This window comes from Carlito syrichta, unplaced genomic scaffold (assembly GCF_000164805.1).
Source record: "Carlito syrichta isolate Samal-C Ts95f unplaced genomic scaffold, Tarsius_syrichta-2.0.1 Scaffold113624, whole genome shotgun sequence".
Classification (NCBI taxonomy): domain Eukaryota; kingdom Metazoa; phylum Chordata; class Mammalia; order Primates; family Tarsiidae; genus Carlito; species Carlito syrichta.
Window position 1 is genome coordinate 215,364 of NW_007057720.1, and position 11,883 is coordinate 227,246.

The window sequence follows — 11,883 nt, forward strand, 5'->3', positions numbered from 1 at the left end:
GCACAAAGATTGGCTCACAGTGCTGGAGGCTGGGAAGTCCAAGAGCATGACATCTTGCAAGAGCCTTCATGCTACATCATTTCATGGTGACTGGGCAAATGAGCACACAAGACTTAGAGAAAAAGGAGACCAAACTCCCAAACTATGTAACCCACTCCCACAATAATGACAGTAATAACTTCTTAAAAGTCCCACCTCTCAGCACTGTTACAGTGGCAATCAAATTTCAACATGAGTTTTGGAGAGCACTGACTTTTCTCATGAAGCTTTCCATCTACTCAACACATACACACACACACACACACACACACACACACACACACACCTTGATACCCACACATGCACACACTCTGATTTCTGTGTTGCTGGAGGTTTTGGTCAGGATATCCCACATAATCCCTGGTGGCTGCTAGTGCTCAGCAGAACAAGAAAAGGCTTGAATGTGTGAAGGACAATAAAGAAGTGATACAGAGCTGGAGTTCTAAGAAATACCGGGCATGTTGATTGAGCCCTTTGGTGCCCCTGGGATTGGCATCTCAGTGTGTGAAATGGGAAGAATTACTTAAATGTGAAATTTCCCACAGTCTTGTCACTTGGAACATCCTACCTGGGTGGTGTTGATACAAAAACAACTTGAAAGGAAAAACAAACTAGAAAAATGAAGAATTTACAGTCATTAAGCAAAACAAACATTTTTGCCCCTGAAATTAACTCTGATAATCTTTCTTGATGGCTGACTGTGAAAAAGGAAGGGCAGGAAATAAAAGACAGTGTTATTTGGATTCAGGGCATACTTCCTAGACTATGCAGTTCAGCAAATTTCTAAAATTAAGGGGTTTTTTACATTGCCTAAGTAATAACAACTACAATAATAAAAACACCCATTTACTGATACCTTACTATGTTCCGCGCACAATGACAAGCACTTTTCCCACAGTCTCCCATTTAATTCTCACAACAATTCTATGAGAAAGATATAATTCTCCATTTACGGAGGAGGAAACCTAAAGCCTAGATTAAGACATTTACCCAAGAGAACACAGCAAGTGATTAAACTAGGATTTCAACCTAAGAGCGTTCGATCCCCCAAATCCATGTTTATACTCATCATATCATATGGAAAATGTGGAAATGAAGAAAAATCACCCCAAAAGCAGCATTGTGGTATAGCATTTGGGTGTATTGTCATCTTGCCTCTTTTCATGTTTTAATTTGTGTGTGTTTGTCAGTATGAATCTATGTAATTATCACATGCTGTTTTGAGCAAATTTTCCTCCCCTTTCCAGGTAAGATTATACAACATTCCTTTGCCTGTAGTGCTATCCAGTCCTCCTAGCCATCATTCTTAATAGATTCATAATGTTTCATCTGGTAAATGCATCACAATTTATTCTATCAGTCCCTTGTAGCTGAAAGTTTGGATTTTGGTATTTGCGATGCTGCTGTGATAGCATTCCCATGCATACGGTGTTTTTCAGATTTATGATCATGTCTTCAGACTAGATTCCTTTGGATAGAAGTGGAATTGCTGAGTCTGGCCATATGAACATTTTTATGGATCTTAATTTGTATTTACCAAATGCCTTCCCAACATAGCTATATTAATTGACATCATTGTCAACAATAATTTCACCACACCCTCAGAGGCAATAGGTAAGTTTTAAGGCAATTTTATTAAGAAAAAAATGGCACCTCATTATTTTAATTTGCAATTATTTTCTTACTAATGAGGCATGACATCCTTCTAAATGTTTGTGAACTAGTTGTGTTTTCTCTTTGGTGAATTATCTGCTCATGCTCTCTGCCCCATTGAAATATTAGCAACTGAATGCTTTTGTTTTCTGTTCATTTTCTGATTGCTATAAAAGAAAGAAATTTGCTGCAGTATTTTGTATATAGTGTGCATACAGATATTACATAAACACAAATGTTTTTAACTATGAATAACTGCAAAGTTAAACTGGTTGGTCTTTTTCCTCTCTGGTGTCTTCCATTATTTCAGCACATAGAAAGTTCTTCCCACAAGAGGATTGCTAAATATACACTTCCATTTATTTCTGGTTTTTCTACTAAATATTTTTAAAAATATATGTCTCTACTTAATCCACGTGATATTTATTTTGTGTATTTAGTGAAAAGAGTTAGCTAACTTCAAAGATCACCAGCCCTAGCTTGAACGATGAAATTCACAGACAATCCAACAACACAACAACAAACAGAAAACAACTAATCATTTCAAATTATTCCTCTGCTAAATCTTTCCAAAGAACTGACAGATTATGTCATAAAATTGACTGGGCAAAGTTTATTTCCCTTGTCCAGCCTTTGGTTGAAGGGCTGATAAACTGTGAAATGACTCGAAAGAGAGCAAAGGGCCTGGGTAGCCCATAAACTGGTCAATAAACCCTCCTAGCCCCAACAACTGACAGGTACATATGGAGCTCCAAACACCAAGCCAAGAACTCACTGAGATGGTAGGAGGGTGCAGAGAATAGTTTTCAGTCTTCACTTTTCTAGACCTCTCTGCAGCATTTGACACTGTTGGCCAATTTATGGAACCTCCTCCTCCCTTGACTTCTCTTATATCATCTCCAGTTCTCCTCTGAACTCTTCAGCTAGTCCTCAGTCTCCTTTGCTGACTCCGCTCTAATGTTTACCTTTCTTGGATTTTTGTCTTCAACTTTCTTTCTTTCTATCTCTGCTCACTTTCCCTGGATGAACTCATCTGCTCACATGGCTTCAATTACCGGCTACGTGCTGATGGTTGCAAAATCCACGTCTCTTCTGAGATCATCCATCCATCCAATTGCCCACTGGACATTTCCATCCAGAGGTTTTCACCTGTGCTTCAAAAACATTGAATCCAAAATGAGCTCACCAGTCCACACTATCACCACTACCACTACCAAAGTAGCTTCTTTCGTTTTTCTCCATTGGAGACACTGACTCACTGAAGGGCCTCATTTTCCATCTGGTTAACGCTGCCCCTACCCAGTCTTCTCCATGCTACCTCCTTCGAGCCTCTTAAATCCATGTCTGCCGATTGCATCCATATGCCGCCTCTTCGGTCTCAGCACTCATGTGGACTGTTGCAGTAGTCTTGAAACTAGCTCCCAGCCTCACCTTTGGGAATCCCTCATAGACTTTCCCAAGCAAGATGCACAAGGCTTTTTGCACCCTCTGCTTACTTCGCCATTCATATTTACTTTCCCTCCATCCCTCACACTCCACACAGTTGCTAGATGAATTGTTTCATCAACTCCACCTTATTGCCTATAATGTCATTCCTTGGCCCTGCAGTCTTCAGTTCCAATCCTTTGATTGTCTTAGTGGGTCCCCTTGGCTACACCATGCCTGGACTTCATATTTACCCTGTGAAGGTAGAGAGGAGAACCAGACCCCACCGGCCTGCTCCTTTCTTATCCTTTTGAGATTCAACCCCGCGAAAAAACATAATATTCTGTGAGGTTCGCTAGAATAAGGGTGATGGTTGGTCTAAATCCAGGTCAGAAAGCTGGATAAAGTCTTTTTTTTTTTCTTTCTCAGGCTTATTTGGGGACTGCCGACTTGTAAGAAAGCCAAGATGAAAGTACAATTTGATTTCCATTTTTTAAAAAAGAAAACTCACGTGTGTTTCATTCTTCACACTTGGATGCTTTTTAGTATTCTTTGTAAGATTCTTTCTCCAGGGTGGCTTAGCTGAGCTGTGTGGCTCTCAAATAAGCTTCGGGGCCAGACCTGCATTTGCATACATAATCAGAACTGCCTGTCTGCATTAGTCTCCCCAGGAGGCAGCTCACATGGGAGAAGACTCAGACTGCCCCTTTAGATGTGGGTGGCATCTTCCTGGCTAAGAGGGCACCTGGCTGTTCAAAACAACACAGTTCCTGAAAAACCAGTGAGGTCTTCATACAGCCAAACTTTGTCAGGAGGTCTGTGACCACACATTCCTGTTTGATTTATTAGGCTCCTACTATGTGCCAGGTACTGTGTGGGTGTTGAGGACACTGTCTTAGTTTGGATTTCCCCCAAAAGCAAGTCCTGGGACAAGGTCTAAGTGTCTAAGGTACAGATAGCTTATGAGGCAGAATACGGAGTAGGCACAAGAGAGGAAGTGAGAAAAGTGAGGCAGGGAAGGAAGAAAAGCCAGTGACGGGTGCTTTAATAATCAGGTTACCGCTATGGGCAACTGGGGCGCAATCTCCCTGAGGACTCTCTGAGGCATCGCGTAGAACATGCCAGGAACCCTCTCAACGGAGGACAGAAAGCCTGGGGCACCGATCTACCAGCTCTCATCCCTAGGGTGTTAACTCCTTTGGTTCCAGAGGTATTAATGTCCCTGCAATATAGGGTTATGCCTACTTGCTGTCGAGCAAGTTCCTAAGGTGCCAGGGAAACCCTGAAGCACAGAAGCCAAAAGAGGCTGGTTCTTGAGGTGGGAAGTTGTCAGTGTGCTTTGAATGATCCACAGCAGGAACTCGGGTGGGCCAAAGCGAAACAGTCAGAGGCCATGCAGGACCTGGTATCAACCAGTTCTGCTACAGATGGAGAGATGAATTAAACATGATACCTCTGCCCTCAAAGAACTCATCAGCTCATGGGAAACACAAGCAAGCCAACATCTAACCATCAGATGCTAGGCTAAGTCCTGGCTTGGAACTTCATAAACATGATGGGAACATGTAATTTGGCCCAGGCTGGAAGAGGTGGAAGATCAGTTACATCTTCCAGGAAGACACAATATTTGGGCCAGTCCTTGAAGGATGCATGTTCCCTGGGCACAGAAGGAGAAGCAGTAAACTTCAGGAAGCACAGTGAGGAAGCCCAGAGCATACAAGGCATGTGCAGTGAAACACAGGCCGCCTAGCCTGGCCGAAGCATTGACTTCTTTATAGGGAGCAGTAGGAGATTGGCTGGAGTACAAAATGGGGTTGGATAGTGCAGGAACTTGAGTCTACCTGAAGAAGGCATTCACAGTTTAGCCCCCAGGAGACAGTGGGAGCCCATCAGTGTCTAAACAGTGACATGTTCTGAGCTTTAGCAAGCTCACTCAGAGAGCAGCTTGGAGGGTGGGTTGGATGGTGACAGGTGAAACTGGAACCCAAGGATCATGATTAGGAGGTGTGCCAGCCAGCCTCTGAGCAGGAAACAGATGGCACTCTCAAAAGGAGTGGAAGAGTTCCCAGACATCAGAGAGTCCCATGGCTATAGGAAAGGGCCACATGACAGGAGCTGGGACCTTAGGTAGAAGGAAAGCAGCCAAGACCAACCTCTCTCCGGTGGGGAGGATGGGGGAACCAGGGGAACAAATACTCCCACTTCTCTGCCTGCCCACCCTCTTAGCTCCTGCCAGAAACTCCCACTGGTCAAATCCAACCAGATGCCAGATGACAGGGCTGCCCAACTGATGCACCCCACAAAGGCCAGCCTTTCTAGGGCTCAGAGTAGAATAAAGAAGCACAAAGGCTGAGTCTAGAGGGATAAACAGGACATCTGGTACAAGAGGTTCCTGCGGTTGGCCAGGCCAGAGGTAGCAACAAGTGAAGTCATAGCTGAGAAGAGGGAGTTTGAAGAACCTGGGACACTCTCTGGGAGGGATGGTGAGTGATCTGGGGACACCAAGCTGAAATTCCTACCACTAGAGGCTCATTTCTTGGGTGCTGAGTTTCTTCCAATGAGCATATATATCTGAGAAGGGGCAGGTTTTGTTTGTCATCAACCCTTAACATCAGCATTGAATGGAGCGTTGATGGGAAGGGCCAAACTTGAATGTGTCTTTGAGAAAAGGGGCCTTGTGGAGAGGGGGCCTCCGTAAGTCTCCACAGAGCCATGTTGGAACCTTGGTAGCCACAGGGCAACAAGAAAAGAAGGGAGACACACAACTGTGGGGACAAAGAGCTAAGAAAAGAGAGTGTTGGAGGACACTGGAGAAAAGCTAAGCCCGGTCTGCCAACGCCAAGACCAGATCTTATGCAGGAGTCTGTAGAATTATACAGAAAAAACCAGCTTTGTGGAAACCTCACTATTGCACATACACAGTGTCTGCTATACACAGACAGTATAGACATAAAGACAACTTCCCTGTATTTGTCTGGTAGGGCTGACATACCAAAGTGCCATCAACTTGGAAGCTTAAACAACAGCTATATGTTGTCTCACAATTCTAGAGGCTAGAAGTCCAAGATTAAGTTGTTGATGGGGCTGTGCTCCTCCAAAGACACTAGGAAGAGATCTGCTCAAGGTCTCTCTCTTAGCCTCTGGTTAGCTCTTTGGCTTGTGGCCACATGATTCCAGCCTTTACATGGCATTCTCCTTGTGTGTGCCTGTCTGTGTCCAAATCTCTCCCTTTAATAAGGACACCAGTCGTATTGGAACAGAGCCCACACTAATGACCTCATCTTAACTTGATTATCTGCAAAGATTTTCCAAATACAATCACATTTTAAGGAATAGGGCATTAGGACTTTTATGGGAGATACAAATCAACTCATAACACCTTCTAATACTCACATGGAGTTGATGTGACCCACTCCTTCTTAGGTCAATCTTTGTATGGGGCATGGTGTCTTGGGGATGGTATGAGAGCCATGGATCAGGAATCCTCCCTAAGGCGGCAGAGTGTAGGGCTGACATGAGCCCCCAGAGAGAGGAACTCCTCCTGCAGGACCACAGGGAATTTTTTACACAGACACACACAAAATGTAGGCCCAGAGATTCACAATTGAATTTCAGATCTCCAGACACTACAGTAGTGACATGGTCTATTTATAATGCACTTGAGTCATGCTGATGTCTGGGCTTAGATTCCCTCCTCACCCCTGTCCCGAGCTGATCCCCAGACAAAGATTTGGGTGGAATCATTTATCTGGGAGGTGGTCCAGGAGGCACCAATGGTGGGGGGAGAAAAGGTTATAGAGCAGTGAGAGGAAAGCCAGTAGAGAGGAAGCCAGTACATGTGCTACCGCAGGAGGGCAACTGGGACTCGGGCCCATGCCCACGGGAGGTCTCTCAGAGACTGCGTGGGGTGCGAGCATGCCTCATTGTGGAAGCTCGGGTTTTCATCCACCAACTCCCACCTCTCATTGGTGGAGGGTCCCCGCAGGACCAGAAAACAGGTTCAAGCAGAAAGATGCAGGAAGCCACTGGCAGAATGGGAGCTGACTGCAATTAACCTCCAGGGTGGGCCACAGGGATATGGAAGGACACCAAGAACTTCTGCTGGCCCCAGGTGTGGCTCTTGAACCTCACAACAAAACTACGAATTAGGTATTGTTATTCTCCTTTTGCAGACAGTGAAACAAAGGCTAGGGGTGGGGAAAAAAACATACTAAACATTATAAATAAGTAAATAGCTTATCAGGATCAGAACCTGTTACTATGTCAGGATCAGAACCTGTTACTATATGGTTTTTAAGCCAATATCCTTTTAATCTATTTACTTATTTATTTATTTTACCTGTATTTATTTATTTAATTTAAAAAATGTAGGGTGCAATTCAGGGTTAGGCACATACATGGTCATCGTACAGGCAAAGTGTGGGTACCCTTATTAATGTTATGTGCCCCCTCCCAGCAGTGTCCCCCTACTGCCAATTACTTTCTTTTTTTTTTCAGTCGGGATCTCACTCTGTCGCCCAGACTGGACTGCAGTGCTCCCACCTCAGCTTCCTGAGTAGCTGAGACTACAGGCATGTGCCACCATGCCCAGCTAATTTTTTAAAAGTTTTTGTAAAGACAAGGTCTTTCTGTGTTGCTTAGACTGGTCTTGAACTCCTAGGCTCAAGCAATCCTTCTGCCTCGGCATCCCAAAATGCTGGGATTACAGGTGTGAGCCATTGCATGCAGGCTTAAGCCAATATCTTTAAGCACAAAACTTTACAACTGCCCAACTAATATGTGTTTTGTGTTATCTTACTCTTTTAAAAGATGGAATTTTTTTTTCCTGAGTTGGGTCGCTAACTAATAGTGACACGATATAGAGACACACAGTGACCCAGCCTTGTGAAGATGAGCTTAGTTCTCTTGGAGCTTCTCTGCAGAGATTTATTTTGGAGAGGATGTGGGTAGGCCCCTTCTTGGACCCCCTACTGAAGCTTATCATGGGAAAAGTGTGACTGGTTGACAGGACAGAGCTCCTCAGCAGCCACACCCAAGTTTCACTTGTCACACATGTGGTTCCCAAGTTTGGGGCTGCCCTGCCTTCCCAACCCTTCACAAGGCCTGGGGTGGCAGGAAGACCCTGCAGAGGGGCTGCTTATGTCTTCCTGTCACCTACCGCTGCGATGAGATTCTCCCCTGGTTGGCTTGGAGTGACAGTGATAGATTAAACGCACCAATTAAATTAGATCCTATTTTAAAGAGCTTGAGCTGGATTTACTTTTAATTATAGTGCTGTGCTTGCTGATGAGGTATTGTCGAGGACTTAACAATTGGTTGATTGTGCATCCGAGTGTTCAGAGAGCAGTTTCTGGGAGAGACCGGGGATGGCTTTCTTCCTAAGGAGCTCCTTCGGAAAAGACGGAGGAGGGAGAAAGCACGCAGGGAAGAAGGGAGGGAGGAGAAGATGTCTTATCTCCACTGAGAATCCATCTCTCTTCTTCTTGTTTTCTGCTTTGTGAGTCCTATGTCACTTTGAGACTTAATGGGTCCAGTACAGGGTAGCAATATGGACCAGAGCCAGTGGAGTCAAGCTGTCTTGGGGGTTCATCCTGTCTCTGCCTGCACTCAACTGAATGTACTACCTAGGCCTAGGTGACTAACTTGTCCTGCCAGAGCCATAGTTTTCTTCCAGTTATTCATTAACTCATTCAACGAGTATTTCTTGAGCTTCTCGAATACATCAACACTTGTTCTAGGCGATGGGAATAGAGCAGTGAATAAAACAAGAAGATAATTCCCTGTCCTTGTGGAACTCACATTCTTGTGGCTGTGGTCAAGGAGCATGGGCAGAAATAAACAAAGATATCACACAACATCAGGTAGTGATAAATTCTAAGAGGGAAAATAAAGGCAGGAAAAGGCATTGTGGGACAAAAAGCTCTATTTGAGACAATGGCCAAGAAAGGTTTCTCTAAGGGTAGCATTTGAGCAAATTCTGGAAGCAAGTGAGGGGCTGAACCATGTGGCTATCTGGAGGAACAGAATTCTGGGTCAAGGAAAGAATCATGCAAAGGTCCTGTCCCTGGTCTCATAGAGTCTCTGCTGTCCCCCTAGACCTTCTGCCATACTATCAGCCAAGCCCTGTCTGTGTGACTTCTTTCTGCCTTGAGGGAAGCAGATTCTTAGACCTTTGTGATGACCCTTCTAGGGGTTCGCTCACTGGAGGTGTTGACCTACATGCATATCTGGTCTGGGAAGAGTGCAGCATCCGTATCCATGCACTGATTAAGTGATGCATCCTGGCAGTCCTTTTCCAGGACACTAATTTTTTGGACCCAACTCTTTGTTTAAATGAAAAAGAAGAATTCAGAGTAAAAACTCATGAACCAAGCTTACACATGCATAGTTGGACTTGAAAAGTACCTTGGACCATAAAACCAGGAGCTTAGGCTTTGGTCCCTGATTTTCCTGACATTTACAAACCAAGTGAATTTGGGAAAACCTCTTATCCCTCTGAGTTTCAGTTTTGTGTTATACAAAATGTAAAATGAGACCATTGGACCAGGTGCGGTGGCTCAAGCCTGTAATCCCAGCACTTTGGGAGGCCCAGGCGAGAGGATTACCTGAGCCCGCCGTTTCGAGACCAACCTGGGCAATATGGTGAGACCTCGTCTCTACAATAAATCAAAAAACTAGCCGGGCATGGTAGTGTGTGCCTGTGATTCTGGCTAGTTGGAAGGCTGAGGCAGAACGATCACTGGAGCCCAGCAGGTTGACGCTGGGGTGACTGTGAGCATGCCACTGCACTCAAGCCTGAGCAATGGAGTGAGACTCCTACTCAAAAATAATAATAAGACTGTTCTACTAGACCTCTATGATATCTTGTAGCTAAGGATGAGGTTGGGGGCAAGACTTTGAGAACCATGGAATCATGGAAAAGGAAATGAAAGAGGCCTAAGAAGAGGTCAGAGAAGCTAGGCTTGCCCTCAGGCATGAGAAAGTTTCCAGAAATATCTTTCTTAGGCTTAGAAGTGACAACACCATCTGTGGCTGGGGCGGCAAAGTTATTCCCTTGACTCAGTTTGGGTCCCCAGAAGTAAAACTGAGATAAGGACTCAAGTACAAATAGTTTATTTGGGAGGTAATCCCAGAAAACACTCATAGGGAGAGCGAGGAAGTAAGACAGGGAATCACCAAGTCAGTTGCCACTTTGGGCAACTGGCTCTTAATCCTGTTGGAAACCATTGACAGCACAGAACACGTGACTCAGAGTTAGCCCCCTGAGGGTGAGACAGCGAAAGTATTTATACACCTGTATTTATACACCCAGTCCAGTCAGTCAATGGCTAAGAGTTTCCTTGCGGAACTGGGAGGGGTGTTAACCTCTGGCACTTCTGGTCCTCAATAGCAGCAGGCAAAGTAGGCTTCTTGTCCCCAAAAAGCCCTGAGGCAAAGGAATAAAGGAACTGGTGGCTGGAAGTCCAGGGGCATTCACTAAAGTATTATGGGCAAGAAGATAAGGGTAGTATTCTGACAATGTCTACTACAACCCCCAGAATAGGCAGCACTGCCCTAGATCAGCCTTGCTGGCAGAAAGCCCCGAACTTGGGCTCTAGACCCATAACAGAGAGGGTCACTCCTCAGTGGCAGGTGGCGGCAGATTTGTTCCCTGATCCAAGGTCTACACCTGGGTGGTCAGGACTCTGGCCTTTGGGAAGTAGCAGGGACAGGAATCAGGAAAAGGAAGCCCATCTGAGAGAGACAGAGCTTAGTGCCCCATGAAGTTCAGTTGCCGTGGAAGTGCCATGTGCTCAGCTCCTCAGATAGCGGACAAGGCTGGCAGATGGGGACATGTCTGTGTGATGTCCCCTGCAGGGGATGCTATTCCCTGACTGGCAAGAAAGTAGTTGGCAGTATCACCATAGCAACCAACAAGAACCCACCCAAGGACCTCTCCGGTGTTGGAAGAAATGGAACAGAGAGCAGAACTCCAGGGAGTGCACCTTTATGGCAGGTGACCAGAGTAAAACATGGTAGTTGTTGTTTTTGCTGTTGACATTGTAATTGTGACCCATATTATATACATACATACACACGCGCGCACACACACACACACACACACACACACACACACACACTTCCCACCCTAGGCTGGTTAAGCCCAGGAAAACACCTGTCACAATGTTGTGCCGACTTGCTGGGTAAGCAGGAACAAGTGGGTGTCTCTGTTTTCCCTCCATAAAATGATTCAGATGGTACCAGTTCCTTGGCCTCCACCGTGGGAGGCGGCAAGCGCTGACGCAATAACGTCTGGGAGGCATTTGGAGAATCTTGAAAGAAAGAGGTTGTCAAGCATTCCTATTATAAAATCCTCAAGTTTTTCTTTTCTTTTAATTTTAAACCTTATGAGTTTTCAAATTGCATTTAAAGTATTTCAAACGAGCAGCTGTTGTGAGAGCCACTGACCACAAAGTGAAGGCAAAAATAAAATCCGAATTAAGAAGATGTACTCCTGACTTGTGGCCAGATTCCAGTTTGGATCTTAAAAGCTTCCTCTCTGGCCAGCTTCCTGTGCTGACCCCCAGAGTCACTTAGCTCTGAGCGGCTGTGTATTCCTTGCCATTAGATATTGAAAACAGGAAATGAAGGGGCCTGCCGGGGGATGGTAAGGCTTGAAACAACTTCAGAGAACAAGCTGATGAAGTCATAGATCTTATCTCCCTGCCTTTTCCATGTCGGGTTGCTTTAAAGATAAGGTAGTGAATCAAAATGTGCTGCCTTTTT